The sequence below is a fragment of the Hemitrygon akajei genome, unplaced genomic scaffold (assembly GCF_048418815.1).
Source record: "Hemitrygon akajei unplaced genomic scaffold, sHemAka1.3 Scf000033, whole genome shotgun sequence".
Classification (NCBI taxonomy): Eukaryota; Metazoa; Chordata; class Chondrichthyes; order Myliobatiformes; family Dasyatidae; genus Hemitrygon; species Hemitrygon akajei.
The window spans coordinates 1815354-1840755 of NW_027331919.1; the positions used below are offsets into that span (position 1 = coordinate 1815354).

The window sequence follows — 25402 nt, forward strand, 5'->3', positions numbered from 1 at the left end:
CAAAGCTCTACCCACAGAGCTGTGTCTGTCCCCAAAATAATCCCACGATCATACATTCTCCCCATAGGCCCGCGTCACTCCGCAGATTACTCCCAGACCCCCAGCCGCTCCCCACGGCCCCAGAGCAGTCCCTAAGATACTCCCACTGCCCCTCTCCCTCCCCATGAAACCTTGTCAGTCCCCAAAGTAATCCTGCTGCTCCGCTCTTCACACAGCCCTGTCTCATTCCCCGAAATACTCACACAGACACTCTCTCTCTCTCTCTCTCTCTCTCTCTCTCTCTCTCTCTCTCTCTCTCTCTCTCTCTCTCTCTCTCTCTCTCTCTCTCTCTCTCTCTCTCTCTCTCTCTCTCTCTCTCTCTCTCTCTCTCTCTCAAAGCCGCGTGTCTGTCCATAAAATACTTCCTACTCTCCCCCATCAGCCCCGTGCCAGTTCCGAAGTGATCCCACTGACGATCCATCTCCCGACAGTCCTGTGTCAGTCACAAAAACATTCTCACTTCCAAATCTCTGTCAGTTCATGTCAGTCTACAAATTAATCCGACTGCCGTCTCTCTACCAACAGCCCGCCTCGGTCCCGAAACTAATCACATTGACCAGTCTAATCCCACAGACCTGTGTCAGTCCCAAATTAATCGCAGTTCCCTATTCCCTCCCAACAGTGACCGTCCCGAAATTGTCCCAGAGACACATTTTCTCCCCAAAGACCTGCGTCTGTCCCCACAATACTCCCGCACCTTCTTCCCACAGTCTGGGTCAGTCATCAATTTAATCCCACTGCCCAGTCTCTTCCTACAGGATGTATCATGCCCCAAAATACTACCTTACTCTCTCCACTCTGACCCGTTCTAGTCCCCAAAATATCCACAGTGACTCACTTCTCACCACTGAATTATGGCAGCTCCCTACAGATCCCCCTACCCGAGTCCCCACACAGACATGTGCCTGTCCACAGCTTTAACCCAACTGCCCAATCTCTCTCCAAAAACCTGCATGACCCCTAGTCTCACCTCGATATGCATGCTGCAATCCAGTATGGAATGTCTTCATCGCGGACAGCGCTGTTAGCAAAATTCTGTGCAATTAAATTGCTATCATTAATTATTGAAATCGAGCACAGTTCAGCGAGCGTCACTCTGTGTCTGATCCCGGGAGTGTGTTATGGGACGGTGTGGAGGGAGCTACACCCTGTGTCTGACTCCGGGAGTGCGAGATGGGAGGTGTGGAGGGAGATTCACTCTGTGTCTGATCCCGGGAGTGTGTGATGGTACGGTGTGGAGGGAAATTCACTCTGTGTCTGATCCCGGGAGTGTGTGATGGGACGGTGTGGAGGGAGAGTCATTTTGTGTCTGACCCCGGGAGTGTGTTCTGGGACGGTGTGGAGGGAGATTTATTCTGTGTCTGATCCCGGGAGTGTGTGACGGGACGGTGTGGATGGAGATTCGCTGTGTGTCTGACCCCGGGAGTGTGTGATGGGACGGTGTGGAGGGAGATTCACTCTGTGTCTGACACCGGGTCTGTGTGATGGGACGATAAGGAGGGAACTTCACCCTGTGTCTGACTCCGGGAGTGCGAGATGGGACGGTATGGAGGGAGATTCACTCTCTGTCTGATTCCCGGTGTGTGTGCTGGGAGGGTGTGGAGGGAGATTCATACTCTGTCTGACCCCGGGAGTGTGTGATGGGACGGTGTGGAGGGAGATTCGCTCTCTGTCTGATTCCTGGAGTGTGTGCTGGGACGGTGTGGAGGGAGATTCATACACTGTCTGACCCCGGGAGTGTGTGATGGGACGGTGCGGGCGAGATTCACTCTGTGTCTGACACCGGGTCTGTGTGATGGGACGACGTGGAGGGAGATTCACTCTGGAATGGATTTATCTTCTGTGTATCTGACACATACCTCTTTCTCTCTTGAATTTATTTCAAGAAGCTTTGAATCAGAGTTAGAGCAATATTGCATCGCCTCATCGTAAGATCTTTTAAACGTGGATATGAAATAACACCTGTCTTCATTTCTGATCCAGTCCTTTGAACACGCTTGCTCTGGAAATCAGGAATAAAGAACAATGAATCTTCCCCCATTAGTCCATTATATCCGCCGGGAGTGAGACTTAAATTAGCGATCCCTGTGTACTGCACCATCAACCACACCAGCTGTAAAATACATACACCAGGACATCGCACACTCTCGGTTTCAGACACAGAGTCAAGCTCTCTCCACACATTCCTATCACCCACTCCCGGGGTCAAACTGAGAGTGAAGTTCCCTCCACACCGTCCCGTCACACACTTCCGGGGTCAGACACAGAGAAGCTCCCTCCACACCTTCCCATCACACACCGCCGGGGTCAGACACAGCGGAAGCTCCCTCCACACTGTTGCGTCACTCATTTTGGGGATTAGAGCTTCTTCGCTCGTCCTGTGAACGCAGAGTGACGTCCTGTGGCGTCGCAATAACGCATTCCCGGGTTCAGACAGTAGGTGTCTTTCCCGCCACACCGTTCCTTGACGCACGGCCAGCATTTGGGCACTAGGTGGCGGTCTCGCCGCACGTCTCAGCGCACATTCCCGAGAACAGCCAGAGACTACAACCTCCCCTCCCTCTCTGTCTTCTGATTAGGTGCGGCGAAATTGGTAATATTACCTCACCATTTCTGCTGCTCAGCAGTTGTCAGATTTCAGTCTTGGTTTGGTTGAGATCTTTGCAATTCATTTCGAGGTCATTGAATTTGCCTCGGAGATCAGTTTGCGTTTGATGCTGATCAGAGAGATCAGAGCTCAGGACGGAGAGGATGTTTTCCAGGACCAACAGTTTGTTTTCAAGGATGGAGCGCTTGCTTTCGAGGACAAACAATTTGCTTATGAGGATGGAGACGTTGTTGTTGAGGGCCGAAACATTCCTGAGACAGGTCCTTGGATCCAGTCGGGAATCTTGGATTTCCTGGTTTTAAGGTTTGAGTTCAGCTCGTGGAGTTTCAGTTGACGTTGATGCTGGGTCCTGTCCATATCCTGATATTTTTCCAAAATACTCTGGTACTTTTTGATTTGAGGGGTTCAGACACTGACGGATCGATAACTCTGAGAGAGATGGTGAACGGGGTGTCGGCGTCACGGTGACTCGTGTTTTGGTGCCACAGTGAGCGGTGTGTCGGTGTCACGTTCAGGGATGTGTGTGGGAAAAACAGGATCCTTTTCTGGTCGGCTGCCAGTGACTGGTGGTGTTCCGCAGGAGTCGGTGTTGTCACCGCTTCCGTTTATGCTGTATAGCAATGATTTAGATGATGGAATCACAAGATTACAGGACAAAAGAGCAGAAATAGGCCATTCGGCTCACTGAGTGTGCTCTGCCACTCCACCATGAGCTAAACCATTCTCCTGTCTAGTTAAATTTTCCGGCTTTTTCCCCATATCACCTGATACACGGACTAATTAGATACCTATCAATTTCCTCCTTAAACAGCTTAAATGATTGGGCATCCACGGATGTATGTGGCAACGAATTCCACAAATCCACGACCCTCTGGTTAAAAGAAATTCTCCTCAACTCTGTTTTAAATGGGTACCCTCTATTTCTACGACGGTGGCCTCTTGTCTTGGCCTCAACCACCAAGGGAAACAGCCTTTCCACATCTACTCTGTCCAACCCTTTCAAGATTCGTTTTTTTTCTTGTAAGAATTTCATCTAATTCTGCTCGGCCGTGCCTCTATCTAGCTTACTTTTCCAAACAACTTGGGCAAGTTCCTCTTTCATGCCACTGTAATTTCCTTTGTTCCATTGTAATATCGATACACCTGATACCAGCTTCTCCTGGGCAAATTTGATACTTCACTCAATCATATTATGATCACTACTTCCAAGGGGTCCCATTAGCTCTAGTTTATAATCACCTCAGGCTCATTACACTGCACCCAACCCAAAACAGCCGATCCTCTGGTGAGCTTATGGACAAGCTGCTCCAAGAAGCCATCCCATAAGAATTCTACAAAATCCCTCTCCTGAGACCCAGTACCTTCCTGACTTTCCCAATCCACTTTCATATTAAAATCCCCCATAATTATCTTGACATTTATCTTCTGACACTTTTTTTTTCAATTTCCGGCTGTAACTTGTTGTCCACACCCGGGTTGCTGTTTGGATGCCTGTATATAACGGCTATTAGTGTCTTTTTACCCTTGCCATCTCTAATCTCGACGCATAAGGATTCTACCCCTTCTGATCCTATAGTCCTTCATTCTAGTGATTTGATACAGTTGTGTACCGTCAGGGCCACGCCACCCCCTTTACCTACCTTCCTATCTTCCCTATACACTGTGTAGCCTTGGACATTCAGCTCCTAATCACACTCATCATTTAGCCATGACTCGGTGACGGCCACAATGTCTTATCTTTTAACCGGTAGCTGTACAACAAGGTTGTTCACTTTATTTCTAATGCTGTGTGCATTTAAGTACAGTACATTTAGATCAGTATCTGTAACCGACTCTGCTATATTTCTATCGCACAGCAAATTCTCCTGTCTATTCACCTGCCTGTCCTTCTTGCCATCTTCGCTGCACAGTATCTTTGACTTATTTCTATTTTCCTCTTGCTCGACCCTAACACGCTGGTTTTCTTCCCCTTGCCAAATTAGTTTAAACCCTCCCTAACAGCTATATGAAACTATCCCGCCAGGATATTAGTACCCTTTGAGTTCAGGTGTAACCCATCGTTTCTGTATAAGTCATACCACCCCCAAAACAGATCCCAATGATCCAAGAATTTGAAGCCCTGCCCCCTGCACCAGTAACTTAGCCACACATTCATCTGCTTAATTCTGCTATTCTTACTTTCATTAGGCAGTCATCCTGAGATTATTACTCTGGAGGTCCGGCTTTTCAATTTTCTTCCTAGCTCCCAGGAATCTTCCTTCAGCACATCCTCTCTTTTTCTGTCTAAGCCCTTGGTAGCAAAATGTATCAAGACTCCTGGCTGCTCGCCCTCTCTCCTCTGAATACTCTGGACCCGATCTGAGACATCCCGTACCCTGGCACCAGGGAGGTAACACACCATCCGGGTATCCATGTCCGGCTCGCAGAATCTCCTGTCTGTTCCTCTCACTATTGAATCCCCTATAAATACTGAATTTCTCCTCGCTCTCTGATCACGGCACTGGGCAGATTGCCAGAGTCCGGTTCGCGTTGATCTTCCTCTGTTAAGTCAACCTCTCCAACAGTATATAAAACGATATATCGATTTCTGTGAGGGAGGGGGCTGTCACAGATGTGCCGTCCACTATCTCTCTATAGGTATTATCAATCACCTCCTCACTTTCCCTAACTAGCTGAAGGCCATCAAGTTGCAGCTCCAGATCCCTAACACGGTCCTTAAGGAGCATCATCTCAATGCACCTGGTGCAGATGAAATCCTTGCAGAGTCTGGGAGTCTCCCAGGGTCCCCGCATCTGGCACTCCAAGCACAACACTAATCCCTGATGCATACCTCTAATGCTACTGTTATTGCTAAATATAATTTATTAATAACGATCGCAGGAAGTCTTTTCCCGTTTCCGCCTAACCCCGTTGAGCGAAAGCCCTATCACTCTGCACCCTCCCACTCCACGTCGCGCACCAACACTGCCCGCTGGATATAACGATGTTCTTTTTAAGACTTCCGCTCTCTGAGTTCACGCGCCTGCGCAGTCGTGCCTCTTTTAACCCAAGTAGTTAAAAAAATTCTGATTTTCTCCCGAAAAACGGCCACTAACCCTGCTGCCTGCTTGCTGTGAATCGAAAAAAAACGTTGAAGATCGCTTCCCTTTTTAAAATTTCCGCGCTCTGATGCGCTTGCGCAGTCGTACCTCTTTTACCCCAAGTAGTTAAAAGTAATATCCTTCAACTTGACTGCCAAAGCAACCTCACGTCTTCTTTTAGCCCTCCTGATTTATTTCTTAGGTATTTTCTTGCACTTTTTATACTCCTCAAGCACCTTATTTGCTCCTTGTTGCCTAGACCAGTCATAGATGGCTCTCTTCTTCTATATCAGATTTCCAATGTCCCTCGAAAACCAAGGTTCTTTATTCTTATTCATTTTGCCTTTAACCCTGACAGGAACATACTTACACCACACTCTCAAAATTTCTGCTTTGAAGTGCTCCCACTTGCTAATCACATATCTGCCAGAGAACAACCTGTCCCAATCCACGCTCTTTAGATCCTTTCTCATTTCTTCAAATTTGGCCTTTTTCCAGTTTAGTACCTCAACCCGAGGACGAGATCTGTCTTTATCCATGATCAATTTGAAACTGACGGCGTTATAATCACTATACGCAAAGTGATCCGTCACTTGTCTTAAATTGTTTCCAAATGGGAGAACTAATGTTGCTTCCTCTCTAGTTGGTACCTTTACATATTGATTTAGGAAACTTTCCTGAACACATTTTACAAACTCTAACCCGTCTAAACCTTTAACAGAATGGGAGTGCCAATCAATATGTGGGAAATTAAAATCCCCTCCGATCAAAACTTTATGTTTCCTGCAGTTGTCTGCTATCTCTCTGTAGATTTGCTCTACCAGTTCTCGCTGACTATTGGGCGGTCTATAATACAACCCCATTAATGTGGTCATACCTTTCCTGTGGGGAAGCTCAGCTCAGCTCCACCCATATGGCCTTGGTAGACAAGCCCTCTAATGTCCTGCCTGAGCACTGCTGTAAAGTTTTCCCTCTCCAGCAATGCCATCACCCCTCCCTTCATCTCTCTGCGTCTATCAAGTCTGAAACATCGGAACTCTGGAATATTAAACTGTCTGTCCTGCCACTCCTGTTGCCAAGTTTCACTAATGTCTACAATGTCATAATTGCATGTGTCAATCCACGCCCTCAGCTCGTCAGCCTTCCCAACAATACTCCTCGCATTGAAATAGACACACCTCAGAAGCTTATTACCACCACACACAACCCTTCTATTTGGGAATTTGCATGAACTGTTCACATCATTTATTTTCACCACCCCTCCACTATCTGCTCTGCCATTCAGGTTCCCATCCTCCTGCAAATCTCGTTTAACCCTCCCCCCCCAATAGCTGGCAAAGCCCCCTGCAAGTATATTGCATACCCCTGTAGTTTAGATTTAACACCTCACTCTTGTGCGTGCCACCCGCAGCAGAAGAGGTCCCAATGATCCAAAAATATGAAATTCTGCTCCTTATTCCAGTTCCTCAGCCAGGTGCTCATCTTCCAGAGCATCACGGGCACGTGACGCAGTTAGCAATCCTGAGATAACTGCACTCAAGGTCCTGATTTTAACTTGCTACCAAGCTCTCTATACTCATTCTTCAGGACCTCCTCAATCTTTCTTCCTACGTCATTTGTACCGATGAGAACCATGATATATAGCTGCTCACCCTCCCACATCACAATGCTGTGCACGAGATCAGAGACATCCCTGACCCTGGCACACGGGAGGCAACAAACCATCCGGGAGTCTCTGTCACGACCACTGAACCTCCTGTCTGTACCTCTAACTATCGAGTCTCCCATAACTACAGCTCTCCTTTTCTTCCATCCTCCCTTCTATACCCCTAAATACTCGCAATTCCCGCTCTCACACCACAGAGCAGTGTAAGTCCCCAAGGTAAACCCACTGCCATACTCTCTTCACACAGTCCCGTGTCGGTCCCCAAAATCCTCGCACTTCCCGCTCTCACACCACAGAGCAGAGTAAGTCCCCAAGGTAAACCCACTGGCTCACACCCTCCCCACAGTGTCCGTTCCCAAAGTCCTCCCACTGACGTATTTTCTCCCCACAGACCTGTGTCAGTCCCCAGGCAAATCCAATTGCCCCACGCACTCTCCGCAGACCTTTCTCTGTCCCAAAAATGCTCCCAATGCCTAAACTCTCCTCACAGACCTCGGCAGTCCGCAAACTAATCCCACTGCACACAATGTTCCCGCAGCCTGGTCAGCCCCAAACAAAAGCCACTGCACACTCCCTTCTCGGAGCCTGTAACAATCCCATGACCAACTCTCTCCTCAAAAACTAGCAAGACTCCAAATTTCCCTTGGATTGGCATTTTGCAAACCAATATGAACTGTCATGTTCGCGGACAGATTTGTTAACAAAATTCTGTGAAATTAAATTGCTATCATTAATGATTGAGGTCGAGCAAGACATACGGAACAACACTTTCATTCTCACCCCGGGAGTGTGTGATGGGACGGGGTAGAGGGAGATTCACTCTGTGTCTGACCCCGGGAGTGTGTGATGGGACGGTGTGGAGGGTGATTCACTTTGTGTCTGACCCCGGGAGTGTGTGATGGGGCGGTGTGGAGGGATCCTCACTCAGGTGTGGATATATCTTCAGTCGATCTGACACATACATCTTCCTTTCTTGCATTTATTTCAAGAAAATTTGAATCAGAGTTTGAACAAAGCTGCTTCGCTTCATCGTAGGATGTTTCAAACGTCTTTATGAAATAACACCTCTCTTTATTTCTGATTCAGTCCTGGGAACAAGATTGCTTTGGAAATTACAAAAAAAAATTAACAGAAAATCTCCCTCCTTACGTCCGGGAGTTGGTATAGAATACGGATACCTCCACACCGTCCCAACACACACTACCGGAGTTCTCTGCGAACCGTCCGATCACTCAGACTCGCCGGGCCAGAGAAAGAGTGAATCTTATCTGCCCTGTCCCATCACATATTCCCGATGTCAGACATGCAGAGAAGTTCCCAAAACACATTCCCGGGGTCAGACACAGAGTGAATCTCCCTCCACACCGTTCCATCACACAGTCCTGTGGTCAGACCCGGGGTGAAGCTCCCTCAACAGCGTCCCATCATAAACTCCCGGCGTATGACACAAACTGAGGCGCCCTGCAAACTGCCCCATTACACATTTCCGGTGCCAGATACCAACACACTCCAGGCCCTCCTATCACGAATTCCGGTAGTGAAACTGAATATGAGTATCCCCTCACAGAATCCAATGGACAAACACATTACGTTTTTACAACATACCCAACAGAGGTCAGACAGAGAGTGAAGCTCTCTCTTCGTAAGGTCCATCATGAGTTCAGGCTGCACGCTGCTCACTGTCACATCACATGGTTTTGTGGAGAGCCACAGAGTGAATCTCTCTCCACACCGCCTTTGTCAGACACAGTGTGAATCCCTCTCTCCACGGCCCCATCACACGATCCAGCTTTGAGACACGGAAAGAAACTTCCTCAGCACACGTGGCAAATGGACATAGGTATGAAACATAGAATAGTACAGCACAGTACAGGCCCTTCGGACCATAATGTTGGCCTGACCCTTAAACCCTGCCTCCCATATATACCCCCCAACTTAAATTCCTCCATATACCTATCTCGTAGTCGCCTGAATTTCATTTGTGTGCATTTTCTTACCCATGTTTTTACTTTTCGATCACTTTAGCCAGCTTTCTGGCTATAAACTCAATCTACACGTGTGAACACTTTCAAATTAATAAAGAATCTCAAACATTAATATTTCGTGACCTCACTTTTAAAGTAGTTAATAATCAATTTACATTTCTTGGTATTACAGTTACAAGGAATTTCAAGGATCTTTTTCGGGAAAATTGTGCTAATCTTCTGAACTCTACAAACAGAGTTTGTCACAATGGTCACCCTTATCTATGTCTCTGGTAGGTAGTGTTAATGTTATTTAAATGTATATCCTTCCTAAATTTTATGCTTACTTCAATCAATTCCATTTTATTCCTAAAGCTTTTTTTGACTCCTTAAACTTCATTATTTTGTCCTATTTATGGAAGGGCAAACGTTCTATACTTAATAAAGCTTACCTCAAAAAATCTGAAAAATATGGTTTTATGGTTTTACCTAACTTCCGTTTAAACCTCTGGGCGGCTAATATTCGCTATCTTACTTTCTGGTCCTTTTTTCATAACCAGTCTGATTGTCCTAAATGGGTGACAATGGAGTTAAACTGCACTGAGGTTCTCTCTATTTCTGCACTTCTTGGATCTGCACTCCCGAGTCGTTTGCCTAGACTAATTGTTAATCCTCTTATTAGACATACTCTGAGAATATGGGCCCAGTTTAGAAAATGTAATGGTCTTCATGCTTTCTCTCTTTCTCGTCCTATCTTACATAATCATCTTTTATTTCCTTCCAAGCAAGATTCAACATTTCATGATTGGTACAGAAAAGGCATTAGGCATTTTAAGAACTTTTAATTGATAATCGTTTCGAAATTTTCCAACAATTCTCTGCAAAGTTCAATCTACCTAATGCCCACTTCTTTAGATACCTTTACATTAGACATTTCATTGATCCTTTATTGTCCAATTTCCCTGCGATGCTTGAGAAAAATGTCGTGCCCCCTTTGATAAAATTAGAACGGCTTGGGAGCATGACTGAAATGTTTTTGTTTTATTTGATGCGGTTCTGGACACAATTCGTAAGTCAGTTAATTCAACTTCTCTTTGTGTTCGTCACTGCTGTTTTACAGTTTAAGATTGTACATAGGCTCACATGTCCAAATCTAAATTGTCCCGATTTTACCATAACATTAGTCCTGTTTGTGACAAGTGTAAAGGGGGCTAGGCTTCTCTTATCGATATGTATTGAGCCTGCCCTGGTCTAGAGAAATTTTGGAGAGACGTTTTCTTAACCTTATCCCATATTCTTAATTGACACTTAGAATCTAACCCTCTGATTGCTCTTTTTGGTAGCTTGGGTGAGGCAAATATACATTTGAGTCCGACTAACCGTCGAACAGTATTTTTTGCTTCGGTTTTGGCTAGACGTTTAATTCTTCTTAGGTGGAAAAATGTTGCCCCACCCACGCATGCTCAATGGCTTAATGATATTATATCCTGTTTAAACCTTAATAAAATTCACTCTTCACTTCTGAATTCGGATATAAAGATTCAGAAGGTGAGGGGTCATTTTGAATATTTTCATAACTCCTCTTTAAAATAAGTCTTCTTTTCAGTCCCATACTTTTAGATTTTTTTCTCTCTCTTTGGCAGTAGGCATTATTATTTATTGTTCTTATTATCATTTACAGTTTTGGGGTTTTGAATGCTCCGATTAATATTTTTTTTACATCTTGCAGTGGTTGGTCTGGAGATTTTTTTCTTGTTCGGGGGCTGTGAATACAAACTTTACATGATTTTATTTTGTTTTTTTAATCATTGATTTGGATTATATTATTTTATGTTTATCTTGCACAGTATTATTCTTCATTTTGTTGTAGTAATAGTAGAAAGGCAAAAAAAATCAATTAAAAAAGTCATTTAGTGTATTTGCCTCCACCACAGACTCAGGCAGTGCATTCCATGCACCAACCACTCTCTGAGTGAAAGACTGTCCTATAATATCCCCCTTGAACTTCCCTCCACTTAACTGAAAGCCATGTCCTCTTGTACTGAGAAGTGATGCCCTGGGGAAGAGGCGCTGGCTCTCCACTCTGTCTATTCCTCTTAATATTTTGCACAACTCTATCATGTATACTCTCATCCTCCTTCTCTCCAAAGAGTAAAGCCCTAGCTCCCTTAATCTCTGATCATAACCCATACTCTCTAAACCAGGCAGCATACTGGTAAATCTCCTCTGTACCCTTTCCAATGCTCCACATCCTTCCTATAGTTAAGCGACCGGAACTGGACACAGTACTCCAAGTGTGGCCTAACCAGAGTTTTATAGAGCTTCATCATTACCTCGCGACTCTTAAACTCCATCCCTCGACTTCTGAAAACTAACACTCCTTAAGCATTCTTACCTACCCTAACTACCTGGGAGGCAACTTTCAGGATTATGTGGAGATGTACCCCCTGAGCCCTCTGCTCTTCCACATTACCAAGTATCCTGCCTTTTACTTTGTACTCTGCCTTGGAGTTTGTCCTTCCAAAGTTTACCACCTCAGACTTCTCCGGGTTGAACCCCATCTGCCACTTCTCAGCCCATTCCTGCATCCTATCAATGTCTCTCTGCAACCTTCAACAATCCTCTGCATTATCCACAACACCACCAATCTTTGTGGCGTCTGCAAACTGCCTAACCCACACTTCGACGCACACATCCAGATCATTAATAAAAATCACGGTAAGTAGAGATCCTTGTTGGACACCAGTAGTCACGTTCAGCCAATCCGAATGTACCCCCTCCACTACGACCGTCTGCTTTCTGCAGGCAAGCCAATTCTGAATTCCCCCTGGCCAAACATCCTGGGATCCCATGCTTTCTGACTTTCTGAATAAGCCTACCGTGTGGAAACTTGTCAAGTGCCTTATTAAAATCCATGCAGATCTCATCCACTGCACTACCATCATCTATATGCCTGGTCACCTCCTCAAAGAACTCTAACAGTATCCTTGACCAGTAATGCCACACCTCGTCACAGTTTCCCCCCTCTGTATCCCTTTTAAAGCACTGAAATCCAGGAATATTGAGAATCCATTCCTTCCCTGGTGTCAGCCAAGTCTCTGTAATGGCCACTACATCATAATTCCATGTATGTATCCAAGCTCGCAGTTCATCACCTTTGCTTCTATTGCTTCTTGCATTGAAGTATCGCACTTTACCCTTTCTTCCTTAGTACCTTTACACCCTTTATTCTGCTTCTCTTTCCTTAAAGCCTCTTTATATATTAATTCTGGCTTTACTCCATTTCATACTTGCAGTTCTTTATCATCCTCCACCTCACTATCTGCTCTAACGCTCTGTTCCGCACCCCCTACAAATCTAGTTTAAACCTCCCGGAGCAGCACTGGCAAACCTTCCCGCAAGGATACTGGTCCCCCTCCAGTTCAGGTGCAACCCTTCACGTCGGAAAAGGTCCCACCTTCCCTGGAACAAGGCCAGCTGTCCGGAAACATGAAACCCATTATCCTGCACCAGCACCTTAGCCAGGTATTTAGCTGCATTATCTTTCTGTTTCTGTCCTCACTAGCACGTGGCACGGGAGCAATCCTAGGATTCCAACCCTGCCTGTCCTGTCCTTCAAATTTGCACCTAACTCCCTAAACTCTCTTTACAGGACCTCCTCCTTCTTCCTATCCACATCATTGGTCCCTACATGGACCACGACATCTGGCTACTCGCACTCCCTCTTGAGAATACTGAGAACTCGATGCGAGATATCGCGGACCCTGGCACCAGGAAGGCAACAGACCATCCCAGATTCTCGATCTCTCTCGCAGAACCATTTATCTACCCCCTCAAACTATTGAATCTCCTAACACTACTGCTCTTCGCTTTTCCCTCCTTCTCTTCTGAGCTCAGGGTCCAGTCGGTGCCAGAGACGTGACCACTGCAACTTGTCCCTGGTAGATTCACCCCACCAACTGTATCCAAAACGGTATACTTATTGTTGATGGGAACGGCCACAGGGGTGCTCTGCTTTTCCTGTCTATTCCCCTTCCCTCTCCTGACAGTCACCCAACTACCAGTCTCCTGACTCTTAGGGGTAACTATCTCCCTGAAACTACTGTCTATTTCTGCCTCTGTCTCACAAATGATCCGAAGATAATCCAGCTCCAGTTCCAGTTCGCTAACTCAGTTTGTCAGGACTGCACCTTTTACAGGTGTAGTCATCAGGGACAATTGCGCTCTCCTGACTTCTCACATACTGCCCTAACCGTGCCTCTTATTACCAACACCGAAGTTAATTAAATTAATTAAAGGATTTTAACCGGCCTTACCTCACTGGCAGCAAGTCTCTGCCCGCCCAAGCCTCTCGAGCCAGAGCCTTTCTACTCTGTCTCCCCTACTCCGTCGCCCGCTCCGTTAATCTGCTCGCTTTTTAATATCTCCCGCTGACTCAGAGGGAGTGTGATTGTCTCTCAACAGCTTCTCGACACAGGACAGAGCAAAGTGTCAGACACAGAGGGAAGCTGTCTCCACACGGTCCCATAACACATTACCGTGTTCAACACAGTGTGAATCTCCCTCCTTAAGTATCATCACGCACTCCTGGAATCAGACACAGACTGAAGATGTCTCTCCACGATCCCATCACACACTCTCGGATTCAAAAACAGAGTGAATCCCGCTCTGCAGACTCCCATCACTCACTCCCGGAGTCAGACACATACTTAAGCTCTCTCTCCACGATCCCATCACACACTCCCGGATTCAGAGTGAAACGCTCTTTCCACGGTGCCATAACTTCAGGGGTCAGACATAGGGTGAATCTCTCTGAGCACTGTCTCATAACACAATCCCGCTGTCAGACACAGAGTGAAGCTGGATCCATACTGTCCCATCGGACATTCCCGGAGTGAGACACAGAGTGAGGCTGTAATGTTACGTCTCACAATCCCGTGGTCAGACACAGAGTGAATCCACATCCACAACGTCCCATCACACTCTCCTGGACTCAGTGACAGAGTGAAACTTCCTGCACGCTGCACCATCACACACTCACCGGGACAAACACAGAGTGAATCACTCTCCATACCATCTCTTCACACACTCCCGATGCCAAGCACAGAGTGACGCTTCCTCTCTCCATGCCTGCCCTGTGATGAGGAGCGGGTGAAAGAGGGGGATGATGCCTCACCTCTTCCGCTGGTCAAAAATTCACAGATTTGAGCCTTGGTTTCGTTGACAGATCTGTACTTCGTTTCCATCTCAGTGAACTGGTGACGGAGATCGCTCTGCATTCGTTCAAGAACGGACAGATTAGCGTTGAGCGCAAAAAGCTTGGATTGAAGGGTTGAGTTTAAATCATGGTAGTTTCGATCCAAGGTGACCTTAGACTGACGAATCTGCGATACTGAGAGAGATGGTGAAGGATGTTTCGCGTTTGCAGTGACACGTGAGTCAGTATCGCGCTACCGCACGGGTCACAGAGAGTTTTATGTCAGTGTGACGGTGAAGGGTGTCACAGTAAAGGAGGAGAAAATGGCGGCGCGACGCCGCGCGCGCGGCCTCTCTGGAGAATGGATATTTGTTACTTGTTAAGTAGGGATACGTGCACAATCCTGATTTGATGGAGACAGACGTGAGAGCGTGTAGGAACATTTGGAGAAACTATTGAAATGCCCGCTTCACTGCCGCTGCTACTGTGCGGTCTTCAATCACCGGAGAAGAAGGCCTCTGAGACCTATGCTTTGCTTGTTTCGGCAGCCGGGACGAGGTCGAAGGCGCTCCACAGAGGATGCCGCTCGGGAGTCTGTATCGGAGGGGCTGGTCGGAGGCTCGAAGTTTTCGGACGGACTCCGAGTCTGCTGTCGTCGGGTAATTTCGTGCCATTGGTTGGCAGTGCCTGGAAGTTTATGGCAGGGAGAGTTTCTCCCTTTTGCTGCCTGATATCGGGACTATTGGAGTCGATCGGAACTGGAGACCTTTTTACTAAACCGTGCCCGTGGCCTGTGGTCTGTTTTGTTTTTTATCAAATTACGGTATTGCTTTGCACTGCTGTGACTTTATGCTACAATTATGTGGTTTTGTCACCGTGTGTCTTTGGTTTATCTTTTTTTTTAATTTTGTGATATCACTCTGGAGGAACATTGTATCGTTTCTTAATGCATGCATTTCTCAATGACAATAAATGAGTGTCCTCATAATACAAAAAAAAATCTAGAGGATGCGCTTGTGGCTCATTGAGAGGCGCCACCTTGAGGGGCGTGTCTTTGTCACGCTGAGGGGTATATCAATGTCCCGGTGAAGGTTTAGTTGTTACCATGGGGGTCTGCGTCAGTATCGTGCGGGGCATGTCCGAGTTGCTGTGAGGGACGTGTCGGTGTCACTGTGATAGGAGTTTCTCTGCCCCGGAGAGAGGTATACCGGGACACAGTAAAGTGTATCTCGATGTCAAGGCGAAGAAAATGTCAGGGAGAGGGGCCTTGTCGTTTCACCGTGGGTGGAGTATCTATGTCATGGTGTGTTGTTCTCAAGTATGTCATGGCCCCGGTGTGAGTGAGAGTGTCACGCTGAACTCTGTGTCGGTCTCACGGAGAGGACTATGTCGGTGTTATTGAGAATTTAGGGGTCCGTATCACGTTCAGGGGTTTGCCTATGTCAGGGTGAGGTGTGGATAATTGCCTCAGTGAGCGGTGCATCGGTGGTATGTTGAGGGGCGATACCGTCTCGGTTAGGGGTGTTACAGTGACGTGTGAGTCTTTGTCACGGTGCGGTGCGGAGCGGATCACGTTGAGGAGCGTGAAGGTGTCACGGTGTATTGTGCCTCAGTGTCACGGTGAAGAGCGTGTCGGCGTCACTGTGAGGTGTGTTTTGGTGTGGCCCTGAGGAGTTTATCAGTGATACGGTCAGGAGAATGTCGATGTTACAGTGAGGTATGCGTTGCAGTCAGTGCGACTGCCATGTGTGCGTCACGGAGATGGTGGTGTCAGAGTCGCGGTTAGGAGTGTTCTTGTGTCCAGTTGAAGTTCGTGACCGTGACAGTGCTACTGATATTATAGTGAATGGTGTATGGGTGTCAGGACGTGTCTTGATTGTGTTACGGTTAAGACCGTGTTTTTATTACGGTTAGGGGTGTGAGTGTTGTGGTGATGGGTTTTAATCGGCGTTACCGTCAGGGGCATGGCGATCTTACAGTGAGGGGTGCGTTGCGGTCAGTGTGACAGCCACGTGTGTGTCATAGCGATGTTCCTGTCAGTGTCGCGGTCAGGAGTGTATCCGTGTCTCGTTGAAGGTCGTGACCGTGCTACCGTAACAACATTGTTGATGTTATGGTGAATGGCGTGACGGGGTCAGGACGAGTCTTGATTGTGTTACGGTAAAGGCCGTGTTTTTATTGCGGTTAGCGGTGTGTCCGTGTATTGGTGATGGGTTTTAAACGGTGTTACAGTGACGGGCGTGTGGGTGACATTATTTAGGGTCTGACTCCACCGGGAGCCCGTTTCACTCACCATGGATCGAGAGACCGACCACAATCACGATGAGGGCGGATGTAACTAGGCAGAGTCGGCAGATCAGACGGTACGGTCTATTTCCGATCTTCACTTTCGACTTCCGTTCTTGCGCAGCTGTGGAGAGACCACTCGACCATAAGACCATAAGATTAGGTGGCAGAAGTAGGCTATTCGGGCCACCGAGTCTGCTCCGCCATTCAATCATGGGCTGATCTAATACTTATAGTCATCCCCACTCCTCTGCCTTCTTCCTATACCCTTTGAAACGCTGTCTCCTCAAGAACCTGTCTATCTCTGACTTAGATGCACCCAGTAGCTTGGCTTCCGCAGCTGCTGGTAGTAAAAAAAAATCCACAGATTTTCCACCCTCTGACTAAAGTAATTTCTCCGCATTTCAGTTCTAAAAGAATGACCTTCAATCCTGAAGTTGTGCCTCCTTGTCATGGAAGTAATATTTCCATATCCAGTCTGTTCAGGAATTTTAACGTTCAGAATTTTATATGAGCTCCCCCTCATTCTCCTGAACTCCAGGGAACACAGCCCAAGAGCTGCCGGACGTTTCTCATGCGGGAACCCTTTCGTTCCTGGAATCATTCTCGGGAATCTTCCTTCAACCCTCTCTAATGGAACGAAGGGGAAATCATGCTTGAATAATCTTCGGCAATTTTTTGAGGATGTAATTATGAAAATGAACAAGGGAGATCCGGTGGATGTAGTGTACCTGGACTTTCAGAAAGCCTTTGATAAGGCCCCACTTAAGAGATTAGTGGGTAAAATTAGAGCACCTGGTATTGGGGGTAGGGTACTAACATGGATATAAAACTGGTTGGCAGACAGGAAACAAAGAGTAGGGATTAACGAGTCCTTTTCAGAATGGCACACAGTGACTTGTAGGGTACCACAAGGCTCGGTGCTGGGACCTCAGCTATTTACAATATACATTAATGATATAGATGAAGGGATTAAACGTACCTTAGCGAATTTGCAGACACAAAGCTGCTGGCGGTGTGAAATATGGGGAGGATGATAGGAGATTGCAGAGTGACTTGGGCAGGTTGAGTGAGTGGGCAGATGCATGGCAGATGCAGTCTTATGTGGATAAATGTGAGGTTATCCACTTTGGTGGCAAGAACAGGAAGGGAGATTAATATCTGAAAGGTGTCCAGTTAGGAAAAGGGGAAGTACAACGAGATCTAGGTGTCCTTGTTCATCAGTCACAGAAAGTAAACATGCAGGTAAACAAGGCAGTGAAGGAAGCTAATGACATGTTGGTCTTCATATCAAGGAGAGTTGAGAGGGTTTAGATGGGGTAGAGTTTGTTAGCTGTGTTCAGGAAGATAGATAAGCCTACAAAAGAAGAGGCTGTACTTGATTTAGTATTGGAGAATCAACGTGGCCAGCTGTCAGAAATCTCAGTTGGAAAGCATTTTTGAGAGATTGATCATAATTCTATCACCTATACAACGGCACCGTAGAGAGACAGGAGAAGACGAGTTAGAAAAAACGTTTAATTGGAGTATGGGGAATTATGAGGCTATCAGGAAGGAAATTGGAAGCTTAAATAAGAAACAGATGATATCAGTAAAAAGTACGGATGAAATCAGGCAAATGTTTGGAGGATATTTTTGTGGAGTTCTGCATAGGTACATTCCAATGAGACTGGGAAGATGTGGTAAGGTACAGGAACAGTGGTGTACCAAGGCTGTAATAAATCTAGTCAAGAAGAAAAGAAACAGCTTGCAAAAGGGTCCGAGAGCTAGGTAATGTGAGAGATCCAGATGACTGTAAGGCCAACAGGAAAGAACTTAAAAGGAAATTTCAGAGAGCCAGAAGTGAAGTCTTGGCGGGTAGGATTAAGGAGCACCCCAAGGGATTCTACAAATATGAAAAGAACAAGAGGATAAGACGTGAAAGAATAGGAACCAATCAAATGTGACAGTGGGGAAACTGTATAAGTAACCGGAGGAAATAGCGAAGGTACTTAATGAACACTTTGCTTCAGTATTCACTATGGAAAATAATCTATTTGACAGTAGTGATGACTTGCAGCAGACTGAAAAGCTTATGCACTTAGATATTAAGACACCGGATGTGCTGGAGATTTTGGAAAGCATCAAGTTGGATAAGTCGCCGGGAACCGATGGCATGTACCCCAGGTTAATGTGGGACGGGAGAGGTTCCGGAGGATTGGAGGGTTGCGGATGTTGTTCCATTATTCAAGAAAGGGAGTAGAGATAGCCTAGGAAATTATGCACAAGTGGGTCGTACCCCAGTGGTTGGTAAGTTGATGGAGAAGATCCTGAGAGGCAGGATTTATGATCATTTGTAGATGTATAATATGATTAGGAATAGTCAGCATGGCTTTGTCAAGAGCAGGTTGTGCGTTACGAGCCGAGAGAATTTTATGAGGATGTGACTAAACACATTGATGAAGGAAAAGCAGTCGGGGTAGTGTAAATGGGTTTCAGCAAGGTATTTGATAGGGTACCCCATGCAAAGTAAAGAGGCATGGGATACAATTGGACATTGCTTTGTGGATCGACATTTGCTTGCCCAGAGAAGGCACAGTGCGGATGTAGACGGGTCATATTTTGCATGGAGGCCGGTCACAAGTGGAGTGACTCAGGAATCTGTTCTGGGACACTTATCGTGATTTTTATAAATGCCCTGGATGAGGAAGTGGAGAGATGGGTTAGTAAGTTTGCTGATGACACAAAGGTTGGCGGTTTTATGGATAGTGTGGAGGGCTGTCTCTGGTTACAGCAGGACATTGATAGGATGCATAACTGGGCTGAGAAGTGGCACATGGAGTTCAACCCAGATAAGTTTGAAGTGGTTGATTTTGGTAGGTCAAATAAGATGGCAGCATATAGTATTAATTGTAAGACTCTTGGCAGTGTGGAAGGTCAGAGGGATCTTTGGGTCCGAGTCCCTAGGACGCTCAAAGCATCTGCGCAGGTTGCCTCCGCGGTTAAGATGGCCTTCATCAATCGTGGAATTAAATTTAGGAGCCAGGAGGTAATGTTGCAGCTATATAGGACCTTGCTAAGACGCACCTGGAGTTCTTTGCTCAGCTCTGGTCGCCTTACTATAGGAAGGATGGGGAAACCGTAGAAACTCTGCACAGAAATATTTCAAGGATGTTACCTGGATTGGGGAGCTTGCCTTATGAGGATAGGTTGAGTGAACTTGGCCTTTTCTCCTTGGAGCGAAGGAGTATGAGGTAGAGCTGACAGAGGTGTAAAAGATGATGAGAGGCATTGACCGTGTGGATAGTAAGAGGGCTGAAATGGTTCCCATAAGAGGACACAGGTTTAAGGTGCTGGGGAGTAGGTACAGAGGAGATGTCAGGGGTAACTTTTTTAACGCAGAGAGTGGAGGGTGTGTGGAATGGACTGCTGGCAACGGTGGTGGTGGCGAATGCGATAGGGTATTTTAAGAGGTTTTCTGATTGATACATGGAGCTTAGTAAAATAGAGGGCTATAGGTAAGGCTAGTAATTTCTAAGGTAGGGACGTGTTCGGCATAACCTTGTGCGCCGAAGGGCCTGTATCGAGCTGTAGGTTTTCTATGTTTCTATGTTTACCCAGATGGTGTTCCGTCTATGGAACGAGCTGCCGGAGGAAGTGGTCTATTCGGGTGCATTCGGAAATTGGAGACTTAGGGGCAGGACTTGTAAAACTCTCCAGAATGACGTCATTACTGCGACCACTGACCTGTCTGCGAAGTGATTGGCTGCACGCCGGGTCGCGAGGCGTTGCGGTGATCCTCGGGCTCAGCAATGAGAGGTTCGTCTTTCGGAAAGTTCAGTTCTGCGTAGGTGGAGGTCAGACCGACTGGGGAGAGAGATGGAGAATGTTTGTATGTGGGAGTGAGAGAGAGAGAGAGAGAGAGAGAGTGGGAGGAGAGCACAGTAAGCAATCGAGAGAGAGGGAGTGAGGAGGAGAAGGCATCAAGAGAGAGAGGAAACTGAGGGGGAGGTGAGGAATGAAAGGCAGAGGGAGGTGAGAGAGAGAGAGAGGGAGAGAGAGACAGAGAGCGTGAAGGAAATGGATGGACAAACGATAGTGGCAATGGGCGGGGAAATGGGAGAAAATAGGGGAGAGAGAACGGAGGGAGACAGGGTAGAGAGAGGGAAGAGGAGTACGAGAGAGATTATGAGTGAACGAACATTAACAGGGGTGAGAGAGAGATAAAGTGGGGAGAGGGAGAAGAGAGGACAAGGTGGATGGGGGTAGAGAAAAAGAGAGCGAGAGAGACAGAGTGAGAGAGCTGGAAAACAGAAGGATAAGAGAGACCGGAGTGAGCGCGAAGCAGAAAGAGGGGAGGGGTGGATAGAGAAAAGGAGAGTGTGTGGAGTGGCAGTAGGTGGAAAATGGGGTGGGGGAGCGAGAGGGGATGGATACGGAGATAGATTGAGGGAGATAACAGGGAGCGAGAGGTTGCGGAAAGAGGCAGAGCGGGAGAGGGGCGGTGTGATAGTGGGGCTGTAGAGCATTTGAACAGTGAGAGAGAATGAAGGGGAGAGTCGGTAGAAAGAGTGAGATGAGAGAAAGAGTGGGGAGAGAAGGGGAATGGAGGGAGAGTGAGAGATGGAGAGTGGCAGTGCTTAAGGTGAAAGTCGAGAGAGAAGGGGAATGGAGGGAGAGAGGTTTGAGAAAAAGTGGAGAGAGAGGATGAGCAAGAGGGAGGGACGAGAACAGGGGAAAAGAGGGAGAGGTTTAGTGAGGTAATAGGAGAAAGAGGGCAGCGAGGAGAGGGAGAGAGGGAATAGAGACAGGGGTAAGAAGGAGTAGAGTGAGGTTTTAATTTTATATAGCTCCACTCCCACTGTCCTCTATCCTCATCAGTCCTCCCTCGGCGTTTCCTGCACTCTGCCATACCCACAGCACTCCTTTCTTAATGTCTCCTGCTCAACATCCCTCCCGCAGTACAACCTCCACACCACCATTCCTATGACATTCGCTCTTCACTGACCCCTCCCTCAAAACTTTCTCTTCATCCTATTCCATAGCGCTCCCTCGATACAGACTCTCCCCAGCTCTGTCTCCACTCCCCTGCCCCGAGTGCAGGCTCTTGGCCAATCCTCCAACAGAGCACCCTCGTAATCTCTTATCCCACCTTTCAGCTGGGGACAGAACAATGAACGCGATGGGTTCGTGGTTTCCCTCTGATTAATCGTTAGGTTCAATTGAGCGCCTTCCCTGAGATCTCCCGACAGGGACGAACACATCGCATAAAGACAGTCAAACTGACAGAGATTAAACTGACCTCCACCTGTCCGGACCCGGAGAACAGAGCTGGTCCTGAGATTAAGTTCCACGTACGATACATCAGGTTCAGCTGGGGACAGAACAGTGAGAGTCAGTGCGGCTCCCTCCACCCGTCAGATCATAATCACCCCGGTTCAAACACAGAATGGAGCTCTCTCCCTCCATTTTCCGGACCCACTCACCGTTGGAAGGAGACTGTGGGCCCGTTGCTTCGAACTTCACATTTACGTAGGGCTTGCCCTCGTCCATTTTGTACGGGACTCTCTGCGTCTCTGAGCAGAAAACGACCGTTGTCAGAGGAAACCCGTGATGAGAAGGCGGTCAAACCGACGCCAGCAAACTCCAGGTGGACAGCTGATAAAGAGAGGAACCGAGAGCAGGGAGAGGAATTGCGGAGACGACAGAGAATGAGGAAATGGGAGTGCGTTGCTGAGAGAGATTAGAGTGGCGGGTGCTGGGAGAATATTGACAGTGGGGAGAAAGAGAGGGAGGGGTGAGAGGGGAAGATTCGGGATCAGCGGAGAAGCGGTGAGCGGGTGTGTACAGAGGGTCGAGGGGTGAGAGAAGGGGGAGAGTGTCGAGAGAGATGGAAACTAAGCGTGACGGAAATGCGGAAACAAGAGTAAGGAGGAGGGATGTAGAGTATACCAGAGGGTGTAGAGTTTCGGCGAAAGATTGGGAAAGAGAGAGAAAAGAGGCGGTAAGCGGGAGAAGGAGAGGGAGAGGGAGAGCCGGTAAGACAGGAGGCAGAGTGGAGGAGAGAGAAGGGGAGAGAGAGCGCTTCAGAGAGTGAAAAGAAAACCTTGGGGAGGGATGGAGGAGAGGAATATAGACGAGGGATTGAGAGCGGAAGATAAACGGGGGAGAAAAAGAAAAAGGAATGTAAGGAAGGGAGGAGATATTGAGGGCAGGCGGGAATGTCGGACGCATTTGTGTCACTCATACAGAGCCTGTATTTCCCGGGAGATGTGCATCCACTGTTGGTTCCTGTTTTGGGCGTTGGTCTGCTCCTGCTCATCGCCGGGGCTCCAGGCCTTCAGTCCGCGAGAAGCCACGACCCCAGGTCAAAGCCCGAACACACACCGGTGAGTGAGCCCACACCCTCCTCCGAGTGAGGTAAACTCCTCCCCTTGAAACACTGGCGCACTCTCGCCCTTCCTCATTACTCCATGGCATTCTCTCTCTCTCTCTCTCTCTCTCTCTCTCTCTCTCTCTCTCTCTCGTTTTCTCTTTTCTCCTTCTCCATCCTTCCATCACTCTCCTCTTTCCCCCATCATTCCTCTCTCTCCCTTTCTCTCCTACCTTCCTCGCTTCCTCAACCCTCGCATTAGGAGAAACTGGAGGCATCGTCCATTCGTTCTCGTCTCAGCTCCCAGTGGAACAACTTCCCTGCTTCGATCATATCTATCTCTTTTTTAATCTGATTCTCTAAGATCTCCTCTCTTTCTTTGGATTCCAGTGAGTAGAGCGCCAGGCGACTCGATCTCTCCTCATATTCTCTCCCCCCCCCCATCTCTGAAATGAACCTGGTGAGCCTCTTCTGCACCTCCTCCAAGTCCAGTATATCCTTTCTCAAGTAAGGAGAACAGAACTGACCGCAGAATTCCAGGTGTGGCTCCACAAGAACCCTGAACAGTTTCATCATAACCTCCCTGCGCTTTAGTTCAGCCGCTCTCGTAATGGAGGCCAAGATTTCATTTGCCTTCCTGACAACCTGCTGCCCCTGCAAACCAAACCTTTGTGATTCATGCACAGGAACCTGAAACTCCCTCTGTACAGCAGCATGTTGCAATCTTTTACCAGTTAAGTAATAATCAGCTGTTCTATATTTTTCCTGCCAAAGTGGATGAAATCCCATTTACCAACATTGTATTCCGTCTGCCAGACCCTCGCCCACTTAACCTATCAATATCTCTCTGTAGGCTCTCAGTATCTTCTGCACAAATTGCTTTTCCACTCAATTTAATATTATCAGCAAACTTAGGTACACGACAGTCGCTCCTATATTACAGACCGTTAATGCATATCATGAAGAGTTGTGTACCATCAGCCATCTTCGGGACCCTATACTCGATCCCCTGTTCCAGATCGTAAATATATATTGTGAGCAGTTGTGCGACCAGCACCGACTCCTGCGGCACACCGCTCAACACCGATTGCCAAACAGAGAATCCCAGCTCTCTGCTTTCTTTCAGTGAGCCACTCCTGCATCCATGCGAATCTCTCCCGGATCCACCATTCAGTGAGCCACTCCTCCACCCATGCGAATCTCTCCCGCATCCATCATTCAGTGATCCACTCCTCCACCCATGCGAATCTTTCCGGCATCCATCATTCAGTGAGCCACTCCTCCACCCATGCGAATCTCTCCCACATCCATCATTCAGTGAACCACTCCTCCACCCATGCGAATCTCTCCCCCATCCATCATTCAGTGAGCCACTCCTCCACCCATGCGAATCTCTCCCGCATCCATCATTCAGTGAGCCACTCCTCCACCCATGCGAATCTCTCCCGCATCCATCATTCAGTGAGCCACTCCTCCACCCATGCGAATCTCTCCCGCATCCATCATTCAGTGAGCCACTCCTCCACCCATGCGAATCTCTCCCGCATCCATCATTCAGTGAGCCACTCCTCCACCCATGCGAATCTCTCCCGCATCCATCATTCAGTGAGCCACTCCTCCATCCATGCGAATCTCACCCGCATCCATCATTCAGTGAGCCACTCCTCCATCCATGCGAATCTCTCCCGCATCCATCATTCAGTGAGCCACTCCTCTATCCATGCGAATCTCTCCCGCATCCATCATTCAGTGAGCCACTCCTCCACCCATGCGAATCTCTCCCGCATCCATCATTCAGTGAGCCACTCCTCCATCCATGCGAATCTCTCCCGCATCCATCATTCAGTGAGCCACTCCTCCAGACATGCGAAACTCTCCCGCATCCATCATTCAGTGAGCCACTCCTCCACCCATGCGAATCTCTCCCGCATCCATCATTCAGTGAGCCACTCCTCCATCCATGCGAATCTCTCCCGCATCCATCATTCAGTGAGCCACTCCTCCACCCATGCCAATCTCTCCCGCATCCATCATTCTGTGAGCCACTCCTCCATCCATGCGAATCTCTCCTGCATCCATCATTCAGTGAGCCACTCCTCCACCCATGCGAATCTCTCCCCCATCCATCATTCAGTGAGCCACTCCTCCATCCATGCGAATCTCTCCTGCATCCATCATTCAGTGAGCCACTCCTCCACCCATGCGAATCT

At 47.6% G+C, this 25402-nt stretch overlaps 1 protein-coding gene and 1 long non-coding RNA gene across 2 annotated transcripts in view; both read right to left on the reverse strand.

Annotated features, from left to right (window-relative positions):
- Window positions 1-2037, reverse strand: part of LOC140719917 (uncharacterized) — a 2376-nt gene extending 339 nt beyond the window's left edge. The window contains exons 1-2 of the long non-coding RNA XR_012097038.1: window positions 1899-2037; window positions 1010-1074 (exon numbers count right to left, since the gene is read on the reverse strand). This is a non-coding gene — a long non-coding RNA (uncharacterized lncRNA). The remainder of the gene's footprint in view (window positions 1-1009; window positions 1075-1898) is intronic.
- The window catches only part of LOC140719867 (uncharacterized), a 331537-nt gene that overhangs the window by 122685 nt on the left and 183450 nt on the right, over window positions 1-25402 (reverse strand). The gene's annotated exons all lie outside the window — the stretch shown is intronic.